Source organism: Eumetopias jubatus, unplaced genomic scaffold (assembly GCF_037043125.1).
Source record: "Eumetopias jubatus isolate StellerSeaLion01/CBP00866 unplaced genomic scaffold, mEumJub1_p1.0 scaffold_6, whole genome shotgun sequence".
Taxonomy (NCBI): domain Eukaryota; kingdom Metazoa; phylum Chordata; class Mammalia; order Carnivora; family Otariidae; genus Eumetopias; species Eumetopias jubatus.
In genome coordinates, this window is record NW_028274812.1 from 137,395,999 (window position 1) to 137,408,742 (window position 12,744).

The following is a 12,744-nucleotide window of genomic DNA, read 5'->3' on the forward strand; positions in this document are numbered from 1 at the left end:
GAAAGAGAGGCACAGAGGAAGAAAGTAGCTTGCCCATGGTCTCTGCAGGGCAGGAATGGGGGGAGAACCTGGATGTTTGTCCTTAGCCTGATGTTCCTACTCCTGGATCCAGCCCAAGGCATCTCCAGCTTTTCCTTAGTTATTATTATTTGCATTCCCGCCTACCGCTGTGACTGACAACACATTTCACGAGAGAGGGAGAACAGGTTCTCCCTATTCTACGTGTTCTTCCGATTACTGTGTGTCTAGATTCGTCGTGAAAGGAAAAATACAGGGACGCCGGAGTGGCCCAGTCGGTTAAACGTCTGCCTTCTGCTCAGGTCATGATCTCGGGGTCCTGGGATGGAGCCCCACGTTGGGCTCGCTGCTCAGTGGGGAGCCTGCTTCTCCCTCTCGCTCTGCTGTTCCTTCCTCTCATGCATGCGTGCATGCTCTCTCTCTCTCAAATAAATAAATCAAATCTTAAAAAAAAGAAAAATATGAAGCATGAAGTTGATGAGGCCTAATTGGGTATCATCTGTTTACCCAATTTCTTTTAAAAAAAGCAATCATCAAACTTAGAGAAGGATTTTAATCTTCCAACTTCACCATAATTCACATTAGTTGTATTCATTATTCATATCAATATGAGAGAACTGTCTTCACTGCCTGTGTACCATGAGGAATGATGACTATTTACCATTAAATATTGGATGAAGAGTTACATAACGATCTTGGGAAAAAAAACAAACAAACTCTACTTCTCTACAATTTCACAACGCATGTACGTCATAGGTATTTATTTTTCTAGGAACACACAGCGTCTTCTACCATTTAAACCATTTCAACAACTTAAAATAGTGACCTGTTGGGCACACCGCAGACATTGTCAAACAGAACTGCTTTGTTTTATTTGTTAAGAAACATCTTGGAATCATAGCACTCTCTGAAAGTATCAATAGCGATCTAGGCGCTTTGTTTTGGTCCAAAAATCATGTCTCTTAATTCCAGTCTATCCTTATTCCAGGTATGGAAGAGGGAGTGAGTATTTGTTGAGTATAAAAGTATGCGGCAAAGGTTCCGTCACATCTCTCAAACAGGGTTTGCAAGTAGACCCCGCCTTTAGTTCTTTCTTCGTGAAAAATGTCCTGACATCTCCGGGCTAACCCAGACCAAAGCACTCCTAGGAGAAAACATCAGCCCAAGTCCTTGGCTAGGGACCTCCACCATGAAGTGGCTGGGCAATGAAGTCCCCAAGACATCCAATGTCAGTTGATGGCCCAATTTTAGACTTAATCTGGGCAAGGCCAACTAGGTTAGGGACTTTAAGATGTAATAGTCAGGATTTCTACGTTCTTTTGGACCCACATCAGAAAAGGGCGGGGAACAATTGGGTGCCAATTCCATCTGACATAAAGGGAAGATGAGCATAATTAACAAGAAGAAGACAAGGTGAGTCGTGTTCCTTTTCAAAGCTGGGTATGTGGATCAATTACTGGAGCCCAGCACGGAAGCTCTAGTTACACTGGACTGCTCTCGGGCCAGAGCCCTCAGCAGGAAAAGGAGCCAAGGTCCACTGCAGTGGTGTTTCCCTCCATGCTCCCTCTCCTGACCCGATTCCTCCCAAACGGCTACCTGGGTCTCCCCAACTCAGAATTCCAGTGCTGATAAACAACCAGAACATGAACCCAATTCACAAGAAAACCTGATACCATCTAATGTTCTGAGGTGGACTAATATCCTGCCTGGACTATCCACTCCTCGGTGTGTTCTTCGCCACGGGATGCTATCTGTCCCAGAACGACCATGTGGTCCACAATCCTGAGTAAGCCACACTCCCACGATACTGACATCCCTTCCTGCAGGCCTGCCCAGATGAAGGAAATGGAAAATCTTCTAGGAGCAAGGTGACTGCCAACTCCCTCCTGACCCTCTGGAGGCCACCGCCTTCCACTGCCACTCCCTTGCTCGCCTTTAGGGAAGTGCCAGCCAGCAGGTTGCTAGGACAACTGGCCTCCCTGCTGGGGCACAGAAATAGATCGTCAGCAATGCTGGGAACCTAGACTGCAAACTCCGATGACAGCAACAAGATACCCATTGGCAGCTCATCTGTTCTGCTACAACGAGTGACAGACTAACATTACCCAGTGGATAGCTCTCACCTAGACATACTATCCTTTAATCTACACTTGTGCTCGATGTGGTGGTGACAGAGTAGGGGCAAGACACTCACTTCAGATAAAGGCCCAATGCCTCTATTATGAACTTGTGGGAGGGGCAGATACGTGCAATAACCAACTGACATTTGTATCTTTAATTTCTTAGTGTCCTGCAGGTGGGGGGAGGGAGCTTGTTCACAAGCAGAAGCATGAGAGCCAGAAAACAGGCAGAACCACTCAGGCTGCCAAAGGGAAGGGGAAAAAAAAATCTGTTTGTATAGGCCAGAGCTGTCCCCTTTCCGAACAATAACATGCCCCCTACTCCTTGGAGAACAAAGAAGAAAAGGCAAAGAAAACTGGAAAACGAGGGCTTGCCACAGTAGAGGAAGGGAACGATCTTTGTGGCGGTCCTCTTTGTTCTGTGGAGTGAATTTTACAATGCTTCTAACGGGTAGCAACTCGTAGGAGCCCAGCGCATTAAGACGGCCTATTAAAGTCTTGGATGTTAGCCCTGGAGAAATTATAATTTCTCAGTTCCATGCAAGCTACAAAGGCTTGAGAAGAAAAACGAGAAATGAAATGAAGAGCAACCTCATGGAACTTTTAGGAAACAATCCCAGCAAGCATGTTTGTCTTTCTAGATGCTCAGAGTTGTGTGTCCCGAAGCCCGTGAGGATGGCTGTGTGCGGTTTGAAAGAGCCCCGTATAGTAACTCGTGCAAGGGTCTCCTCAGCAGGGAAATTCTGCCGGCACGGTGGCCGAGTCCCATCCCAGTGTCAGATACCCCAGGCCGGAAGGCAGATGGGGACAAGATGTGAGTGATGAAGGTACAGGGACAGAAGTGGAATTTCTAGGTGGAAGAAGATGGCTCAGAGTCCAAAGAGCATGGTGGCAAGAACTTGCCTGAACTCTAGAAATGAAAGATTCTCAAAGGTCGCCATTCGTATCCCATTAATATTTTCATGGGGCGGGGCGAGAACTCTACTTCAGGCATTTCAGAACATAAGCACAAATAGAAAAAAAAAAAAAAGACTGAAAAACTGACTTCGTCCAATGTAGGTTTCAAACAGCTAATTTTACTATGTCACCTAAAAAGCATTTTGCACTTGTTGAGAGTTAGTTTTTCTGAACCATGCAAACATACTTTTTTAAGCCCTTGCAAAAAGTTAACCTAATGCTCAGGATGTACAGAAGATGAATTAATTCTTTCAATCTAAGATTCCACCTAGCATAATTCATTGTATACCTACCACTGGAAATTTCATATGAATGTACGTTGGGGGAGTGGTTAAATGACTTTCTGGTATTTAAAAAAAATGGTTATTTTACCAAAGTGAAAAATGTGGGGGAATTAAAAGAATGAGGTTATCTTTCTGTTTGTCTTTTTTTGACATTAGTCCCAAGGAACAATTTATTTGCCGGTAAGAAAGAACCAATGGATTTTGTTCGGGCTTTCAGACAAAACAATGCCACTTCACTCCTATTCGTGCCTTACTTTTCTGTCTGAAAGCAAAAGAGAAACAACACTCTTTGAGAGGAATCATGAAAAGAGTTCAAATACTATGGGATGAGACAATGTGTGAGAAATCACAAACATCAGTAATATCTTAACAAAGATGAGGGATCCAACCAGCCTCTGAGACGCCCAAAAGTGTGGGACTTACTTGATCTCTATCTGAAAGAACTTCCAGGTGCTGGGGAGGCACATGAGCAAGTCATTCCTTCTTTGGTGCACACGGATTCTTCAACAGTGGACACTTGAAAGATACACCCCTTCGAGAAATACTTTTTTAATTTGGGGTGTGGTTTCTGTATCCAAGTTCAAGTTGAAAACACTATACCTACTTGGGTTGAATGGCATCCTTTCCTTAAGTGACCCCAAGTTCAGGCTTCAGGTTTTGCAAATAAATATATAAAATGATCCTAAAGGAGAATGGTTCTCTGATGCCACAAATCCCCATCCTAGGTCTTCATCAGCTGTCCTACCCCAACATCTCTGATGGAAAGAAGGTTCTGACAGAGAGGTCTCGTTTGCCCAGACTCAGGAGCAGGTAAGTAAGGGACTGCTTTTATCTGCCCTCCCTCCCTTGCCTTCTCAAAGCACACACATACATGGGGCTCAGATCTACGTTGACTTCAAGGCCTGATTCTGCTGTGCAGTGGAGCTTGAAGCCTTCCCTGAGCACCCGGCTCTGAGCACTCTGACCCACCACCCCTTCCGGAGCACCTGACTCACACCCCGAGCGCATACCCTCCTCCCCCGCAAGGGCAGCAAATACCGATCATGCATCCCTGTATCCCTAACAGACTTTAGCACACCTTGGCACACAAAACAGTCTTTTCGTAAATATTGTTTATTGGGTGAATTCTAATCTTCAAGAGAACACACACACCCTTTGACCTTGGCACAACTCAGAGCAGTCTCACCAGGCTGCGGGTACTCCCTTTCCCCCACAGAACACGAATATTGTAGGGTTCTCCCACAACTTCTGGGGGTTCTGCAGTTCTCCCTCCCCTCTCCGAGGTGCCTGAGAGGAGAGGAGAGAAGGCCTGGCGCTGGGAGAAGGTGATGCCGAGGGGAAAGGGTGTGCCTGGGATGGGCTAGACCTTGCCAAGGACTCAGGAAGGAGCTCTGACATCAGCTCTCAGAAGGAGCAGCTCCTGCGGAGGCCCCGCCAGAGAGGCCAGGGCCAGGAATTAGGGAGACGTGCTGGCAGGAAGTCTGAGAAGGGCAGAGAAAAGGGTGAAGGCGAAAACCCGAAAAGACCCAAGGCCACACAAGTGACTGCCCTGCCCAGAGCCTCGAGGACACTCAGGTCGAGTTACAGGGCCTTCAGGAGTGAGGACTGAAAACAGCGAGGCCAGTTCCTCGTTATTCTAACAGCAAAATCTCCCCTTCTCTCCTGACCCCTTATCTACTTCAGTTTTCTCTGTTTTTTTTTATTTTTATTTTTTGCTATAGTGCTAAAGAATGTGGTGCCACAGATGGCAAATCTAAAAGGTACAAATTGCCAGACACGCAGGAAATTCCCAAATCACTCTTATCAGAGTGTGTGTGTGCAATTCTCTGACTCTGGGGACTAGAAATTCAGCTGCCATTTTTCGAAGCTTATAAAGACAGCATAATGCTGTATAAATAGGCACAGAGGTGTGTATTCTGGTCTTCCAGTTTCTTCCTAGGAAAAATGTAACTCCTGCACTCAGAGCAGTTCCTCTGAAAAGGGGGGGTCCATGAACACACAAAATCCAAGAAACCTTTATTCTTGCCATCCTCAAAAGCAACGCAGGATGATGCCACCTTAAGAAAGCCTTTGTGAGGGGCGCCTTGGTGGCTCAGTTGGTTAAGCGTCTGCCTTCAGCTCAGGTCATGATCACAGGGTCCTGGGATCGAGCCCCGCATCGGGCTCCCTGCTCGACGGGGAATCTGCTTCTCCCTCTCCCTCTGCCTGCCACTCCCCCTGCTTGTGCTCTCTCTCTCTCTCTCTCTCTGACAAATAAACAAATAAAATCTTAAAAAAAAAAAAAAAAAGGAAAGGAAAGAAAGCCTTTGTGAACGCCCTCCCTCACCCCACGGGAGACATTGGATGGGCTTAATTTGTGTCGGCATACCATTTCTTTGTTCCAAATTGTTCATCATCCGGAAGTAAAGACAGGATAAATGACGCTATTCAGTAAATGATGAGTTTCTTCCTGGGGAGCTAGCACACCTCAAGCCTGGCTCCCGCTCTCAGGGGTGACAAAATGATGTGATGGGGAGAGACCAAGCCACCTCTGTTCACAGAATACTAGAGTTGGCTACTGAGAAATGACTGATAAAGCAAACCACTCAAATGGAACAGGAGAGGAAATACACACGGGGCAGGATTTTTTTTAAAAAGTATCAGAAAATCCCCATACTCTATTGATAGTTCTATAAAACATTTTTTAAAACAAATTGTTTCCTTTCCCACATTTACTTATACACGTTGTAGATATTTAGTATCAACTTCTAAGTAAAAGAAACTAGATGGGTCTCTCCACACCATCCCCTATCTGATCACACTACGAACGGATTCAAGCAGGTCTCAAAAAAAAAAAAAAAATAGCAGGTCTCATCAGAACCGTGTTTATCTTCCTTTTGGTTGGCCCACCGCACATGAGAAGTCCAGACATACACTAACATTCTCCTTGGACATTCACTCAACAACTATTTGCTGAGTGCCCATTATGGGCCAAACAGTATTTTAGGTTGGATTCAGCTGGTAATAATAATAATAATAATAATAATAATAATAATAATAATAAAATGCCTGCTTTCATGAGGCTTACAGTCTAGTTGAGGGGATGGACGATTAACAAATAAATATATAATATGTAAGATGCTTAAAAGGAAAATGAAGTATGCTAGCAGGCACAGAGGAATGGGGTGGGTGCTATTTTATATAAGTCAGGAGAGGCTGCTTTGAAAAGGTAACCTGAGAAGTCCTACTTAAGGAGGCTGAGAAGCTTAAGAAAGAAATAGAGATCATTGCCACCATGCATATATTTAGAGAGAAGGGGGAGAGGGAGAGAGAGAATCTTAAGCAGGTTCCATGCCCAACGCAAAGCCCGATGCGGGGCTCAATCTCACGACCCTGAGATCATAACCTGAGCTGAAATCAAGAGTTAGATGCTTAACTGACTGAGCCACCCAGGCGCCCCTATGCTAAGCAATATTTGAATGTGGAGGTAGACAGTTTTTAAAAACTTAATTTCAAAAGTGGCTCATATTTAATTTTCAAAAAGACCAATGGGTGGACCCTAAATTTAAATGACTAAAACTATATTCTTAGAAAGCACTCAAATGAACACCTTTGAGTTGCCATGCTATCCGGGAGGGTGCGTATCACAACGGTGATAGACATAACATATATACAAGCATAAGACTGCACTCAATATTTTAAAAGCAATTGAAGTTGTGCCAAATCATTGACTTTTATTAGACAAACAGGCTAAAATGAAGGTCCAACCTGTCTCATCCAAGCTGGCACATTCTGCAATGTGACACACCGAGCAAGGAGAACTACCAGAGGTCACTTAACTCAACGTTCTCATGTTACTCCTCATAAATCGCATCCACGGAGCTTTAGGGGTTCCCGGATTCCAAGATTAAGTGCAACATCATATGCAACACCCAGGTCTCCTGACTCGTAGGTAAAATTTCATGACCATCCCTTTCACCTCATCTGCTAGAATGATGGTGGCAGATCTGGGAGGTAGCTAACAGGGACCAGCGGAGGGGTCCCGCAGAGGCAGTAAGTTTGGGGTGCAGTCTGTGAGGAATGCTGAGGACAGAAGCCGCTCATTCCTATGGCTGCTAGGATGGTTACTCAGATATTTATATGTCCACATTCCTACCCCATTTGCAAGCACATGTTCTTTGAAGATCTCCTGCTTTCCCTATCATTGTGGCACAGGCTTCGGGGCACCGAGGACACCAAGGTATGAACGCAATGTAAAAATGCACCAAGATCCCAAAAGATTACTAATGACTAAGATTACAAATTTCACAGCTTGCTGAGAAAATCGGGACCCTCCCCAACCCCACCACCAAGCAAATGCAATTTGCAAGAGGAAGTCCTCAGCACTGAAGAAGTTCACTAGAATTTTGTGTTTTCTTCCTTTCTCTCAACACACTCCATTTACAGAAGGATTTTAAAAAATTACTTTAGTGGGCCATGTGGCATCTTAAAGTTTACACTTCAGAACTTCTTTGAAAACCTCATTTAATGTTTGGGGTTTGACAGGGCATCACATGAGCATTTCAAAGCAATGGTTTAAAAAAAAATACCAGATTTGAAACAAAAGCTATTGTGATTACAGTATCTGTATTATTCATTTAGATGTAACCTGAAACCTAAAGCACTTTTCCGTAAGACACTTGTTTCCTAGGATAAAAATGCTTTAAAAAACATCACCAGAAAAAGAGAAATCACCAGAAGTGTATTCTAACAGCCACCTGATTGGGAAAATAATTTCTAGTAAAATATACTGCTACTCTAGGACCCAAATTATTCCTTAACAGTGACAGAACCTTTTACAACAAGAGATATTTTTTTTTTTTTAGTAAGTATTAAAGTGCCTTACTTAATACCGTCCCCCTTATGGGGACCTCAAACCAAGATGGTAACTGATCAATTCACAGGTTATTTGTTGTGCATACAGATTTACAAAATAAAAAGTAACATACAGACTTAACAAAATAATCCTTGATGGGGATTAATGACTTGTCAAAGTTGCAGATTTCTTGACCTCAACCGTAGGACCAGGAATAGAATTCAGGCCTGCTGATTCCAGTTGCTGTATGCACATTTCCACTGGAACCAACAGGATCATATGCACAAAGTGGAAACACATTAAAACACCAGTGTTTCCCACCATTTACTATGAGGCACCGGGAGAGTTTAAATTTAACAAGCTTATTTAAATATGACTATTTAACCCTGAGGAAATATGGACAAAGATGCTTATTTTAATACAAATTTTTAGAAAACCACCACATTAAAAAATACTCAGTGGAAATTTTTCTTTTCAGCATTAATGCTTGTTCTCCCTGATATATGCCCTCATATTGATGCACCTTGCTCTTTCAAAATTATTTGTGCAACTGAAAAAAATATAAGTTAAAAAATCCCTGGAGAAGTTTCCTGACTGAATTGTTAAGAAGTTAAGAACTTATTGTTTAAAATTTTATATAACATATAAAAATATATATAATACATATTTATATACACACAAATATATGTACTTGTGTATATATAATATATGCACAAATATATGCTATATATTAAATATGTAAATGTATGCATTTATACACACACACACAGACACACACACACACACACACATGCACACACATACCCCAAGTCCTAGTCAAAGTTGGTTCTTAATTTTCTAAAACTTGAAGACAATACACTCATGGCCCATCCTGGGTTTCCTGCAGCTGTACTTTTTCCTGATCAAAACCTCATAAACTTTTTTTTGTTGGACACAATCTAGCAATGAGGTTAAAATCTCCAGGAAGCAACAGAGTTGGTCAGATTCCTAAATTCTGTGGCAGATAAGCTCCTGACAACCCAGAGTGTGCTCTACCTCTTCAACTACTTGATAATAAAGTTCCTCATGAAAAGCAACCTGCAGCTGATACTTTACTAATCCCAAAGCCTTGACCTTGCAACCTGATAAAAACCAGTAAGTCCTCCAATTCTGAATAAGACAAGCACCCAAAACAACTGATTATATTTGCATACCTCAGATTTTTGAAAGCCAGGAAAAAAAAAATTCATTCCAAGAACAAACCAACCAACCACCACAACAACAAAAAACTTCACATAAATAAAAATATTTGCTGGGTGCCAATTCTCATTGCTAATCCTTTGCCCCGGAGAACTTTACCCACTACCCCCCAAAACCTAAATGAACTTTTGACAGCCCAGTTGAAAGAGTCTGCTCTATACTGGATACTGTGTCACTGTCCCAGGAGACAAGCGTTCTAACAGTGAAAAGAATCACTGTCTTCCACTCTTTTATACCAGAAGTAGATAATGAGCAGTGCCCCACAAAGGCAAGTTCACGGCAGATAAAAACAGAATCTCTCCTCTAAAAAAAGAAATTAATTGGATGATCACTTAGAACTCATGCGAATGCCCCTTCATCGCCCTGGCTTGGTGACATGCCATGATTCACAAATCCTTGCAAGGCAAGCCGCCGCAGATGCTGCTCGTTAACTTACGACATTCACTGCGCGCTGTTCGCAGGTAGCCCTGGCTTAGCCTTCACCATGGAGACTTCCCACAAGAAGCTGGAGCGCTCCTGGGCTCAGGCGTGTTCTTTCTTCCTTCCAGAGGAGTGAGAAATCCCTAGCGCGGGAGTAGGAGAGAAGAAAAAGGAAAAGGTAAATGCCTCATCCAATCACTCTGTTATCTCAACAAATGAAGTCTCGCGGATTTGATAACTCGCCAAAGACCATTTTCCAGCATGCTTTCCTTAAAAAAAAAAAAAAAAAAAGTAATAATTTTGCTCCTGCCCCAGGAGACACGGCGACTCCTGGTCAGCTTCCCCCCCTCTGTCCCTCCCCACCCTTCCCCCTCCTCCCCACACACCCATAAAGTCGAAGCCAATTCTGGGGGACTCCTGATGTAATCCCAGCTGAGATGTCAACTTGCAACACGGTCTCATAACACGCCACCTGATTTTTACTCTCTGCAAAAGGGAAGGAGCTAGGACGATCACCTCTTGCCATTTTCATACCTCACTGGGTTGTTGGGAAGATCAATAATAAGATCACTCCTGCAAAGTACTCACAGTTCCCGAGAAGAAAGGCACTATGTAAACGCCAAGTATTATTAGTGGTCATAAGCCTGTTACTGAGCTCTGAGCCAGAATTTAAAAGCCAGCTTTGGCTAGCCACCAACAGTCCACTCTCCCTGGGGCACCCAAATGTGCAAAAAAAAAAAAAAAAAGTCCGCATGGGCTGCATTGCTGAAACTTCCCTTGCACTGAGGGGTCCGGGGAAGCCCGGGACTGGAAAGAGAGCCTTCTGGAAGCTCACAGAGAAAGAAAGTAAAGACCTGGATCAGAGCGGGAAGCAAAGGGGGGTGGGGTGTGGAAGGTGGGTGACAGAGGCCTGTGCAGGCACATCGTTCTTTGGTCCCTGCCATACAGTTCCCTCCGATGGCTGGGTGACAGTGTTTAGTGCACTGGAGGTTTGCAGGGCTGTGAAATTTTCCACTTGGCTGTCTGCCGTTCCTGCCCACCAAGGATAACACTTCCATACACACAGAAGTGGCACACCGAGGCCCTGCTGGAGAGGACTGGAGGATTTTTTGTTTGTTTGTTGCTTTTAAAGAAAAGCCCTATTCATATCCTGATCCTTAATATTTTCCACACCTGGATTTCTTGATTTTTTTTTTCCCTCCTTGAAGACAGAGCCAGGAACAGCTCTGCCTGGGCCAACATGATCAAGTTATTTCGACTCGTGTATTCTTGAGGAGCATGCTTGGGGTATGGGAACTTATGTGACAGGCTTTGGGGAGAGCAAGAAACGCAGAATATGTACTACGCTAGCGCCCTGTTTGCTTCCCAAACGAATCATCCACAAGTTCCCTTTCAAAGCCGCAAAGCACATGCCCAACAAAGGTGGGGGGCTCGGGACTAGTACCGTGGGTGTAACCCTGTATTCGAGGGAAAAATGTCCTGATCTCCAAAAAAACCGCAAGAATGAATAATAGCAAATCTTCAATTTGGAATTGGTAAGACACTGACAAGTATACCTCAAAATAACTGAAAAATGGAGAGAAGAAAATGAGAATGGAGAGAAGAAAATTAGGACCGAAGGAAGAAAGGAAGAATCTGCTACAAATCGAGTTAACCAGGGCTTTTACAGGGAATACAGCTTACAAAGTACTTTCTTCCTTTTTTTTATTGAGGTATAATTGATAGACAACATTATATTAGTTTCAGCTGTATAAAGTGCTTTCGTATTCATTCATTCATTCATTCACCAAATTTTTACTTGGTGCTTCCTATATTCACCAGGTTCTATGTTCATAATGGTGAACAAAACAGCCAAGGACCAGGCCTTTAAGGAGCTCACTGCATCAAGAGGAGGAGACAAGACCGAATCAGTGTATACCATTTGTAGTCCATGTGTGAAATTTGCAAATCGGATAGGCATTAGGAAGGAAAAAGAAACATTGTGATTTCTGATCCTATTGGGAGGACAGCAACTCCCAAGGAGGGGCTTCAGAAGGCTTTTCTTACAAAATGACCATGTGAGAGAAGTTCGGCAGGTAGAGAACACAGCCTCTGCATGATGTGATCTGACTGGATGTGTACAACTAGTTTCTGGTATTTTATCTTCTTTTTTTTTCCCGGCCACTTCAACTGGGTCTCCTTCATCAAGAAATGGGACACAGAGCTGTTCTCAATACCTTGAAATAAGAGAGGATTCTTCTTCCCAATTGCCAGAACATCAGAACAACAAACACTAGTAATTTCTCCTAGAGGAACACGGTTCGATGCAGGTATTATACTTGATATGACAGAAAAGGAAGCCCCTGGTTTCCTAATGCATCTCAGGTCACCCCGTCTCTCGGGTCACCGGGTCATCACAGTTAAAGAAAAGGAAGCTCTCTGTTAACACCTGCGAGCCACAGGTGGAGTTAAGAAAACCCTCCCCCACCCCCCCCAAGGGCTAAAAACAGATCACATTACATGTAAACTTCTGCAAAAAAAAAAAAAAAAAAAAAAAGATCTTCCTAGTGCCTTGCAGTAGGTTCCAAATTTGCTGGCTTCCTCTCTACTATTAAGATGTTTTTATTATTTTTCTCTTGGACTCCAAACAGCCTTTATGTCCCTGTCCTGGGCGCCTTCTCATTTGGGTCTTGCTTTGGTTACCTGTTTATTGACCCAGGCAAGCAGCATGGTGCAAAGCAATAAAAAGCAATGGAAATGTTGCGTTCATCTGAAGTGTTTTCTTGTTCCCTATCATCCCTGATCTGGTACAACATAATCCTTCCGCTAAGGAACATCAGCTAATTCGCTTTCTTCATCCTGCAAAATGAAGGCATCTTCAGACAGGTTCACT

At 43.5% G+C, this 12,744-nt stretch overlaps 1 protein-coding gene across 9 annotated transcripts in view; it reads right to left on the reverse strand.

The window, feature by feature from the left end:
• ATXN1 (ataxin 1) overlaps window positions 1-12,744 on the reverse strand; it is a 396,258-nt gene that overhangs the window by 145,708 nt on the left and 237,806 nt on the right. For all 9 annotated transcript variants that reach the window (XM_088024129.1, XM_028107406.2, XM_028107400.2 and 6 more), the window contains one exon: window positions 9,889-10,015. The gene's annotated coding sequence lies outside the window, so the exon portion shown is untranslated. The remainder of the gene's footprint in view (window positions 1-9,888; window positions 10,016-12,744) is intronic.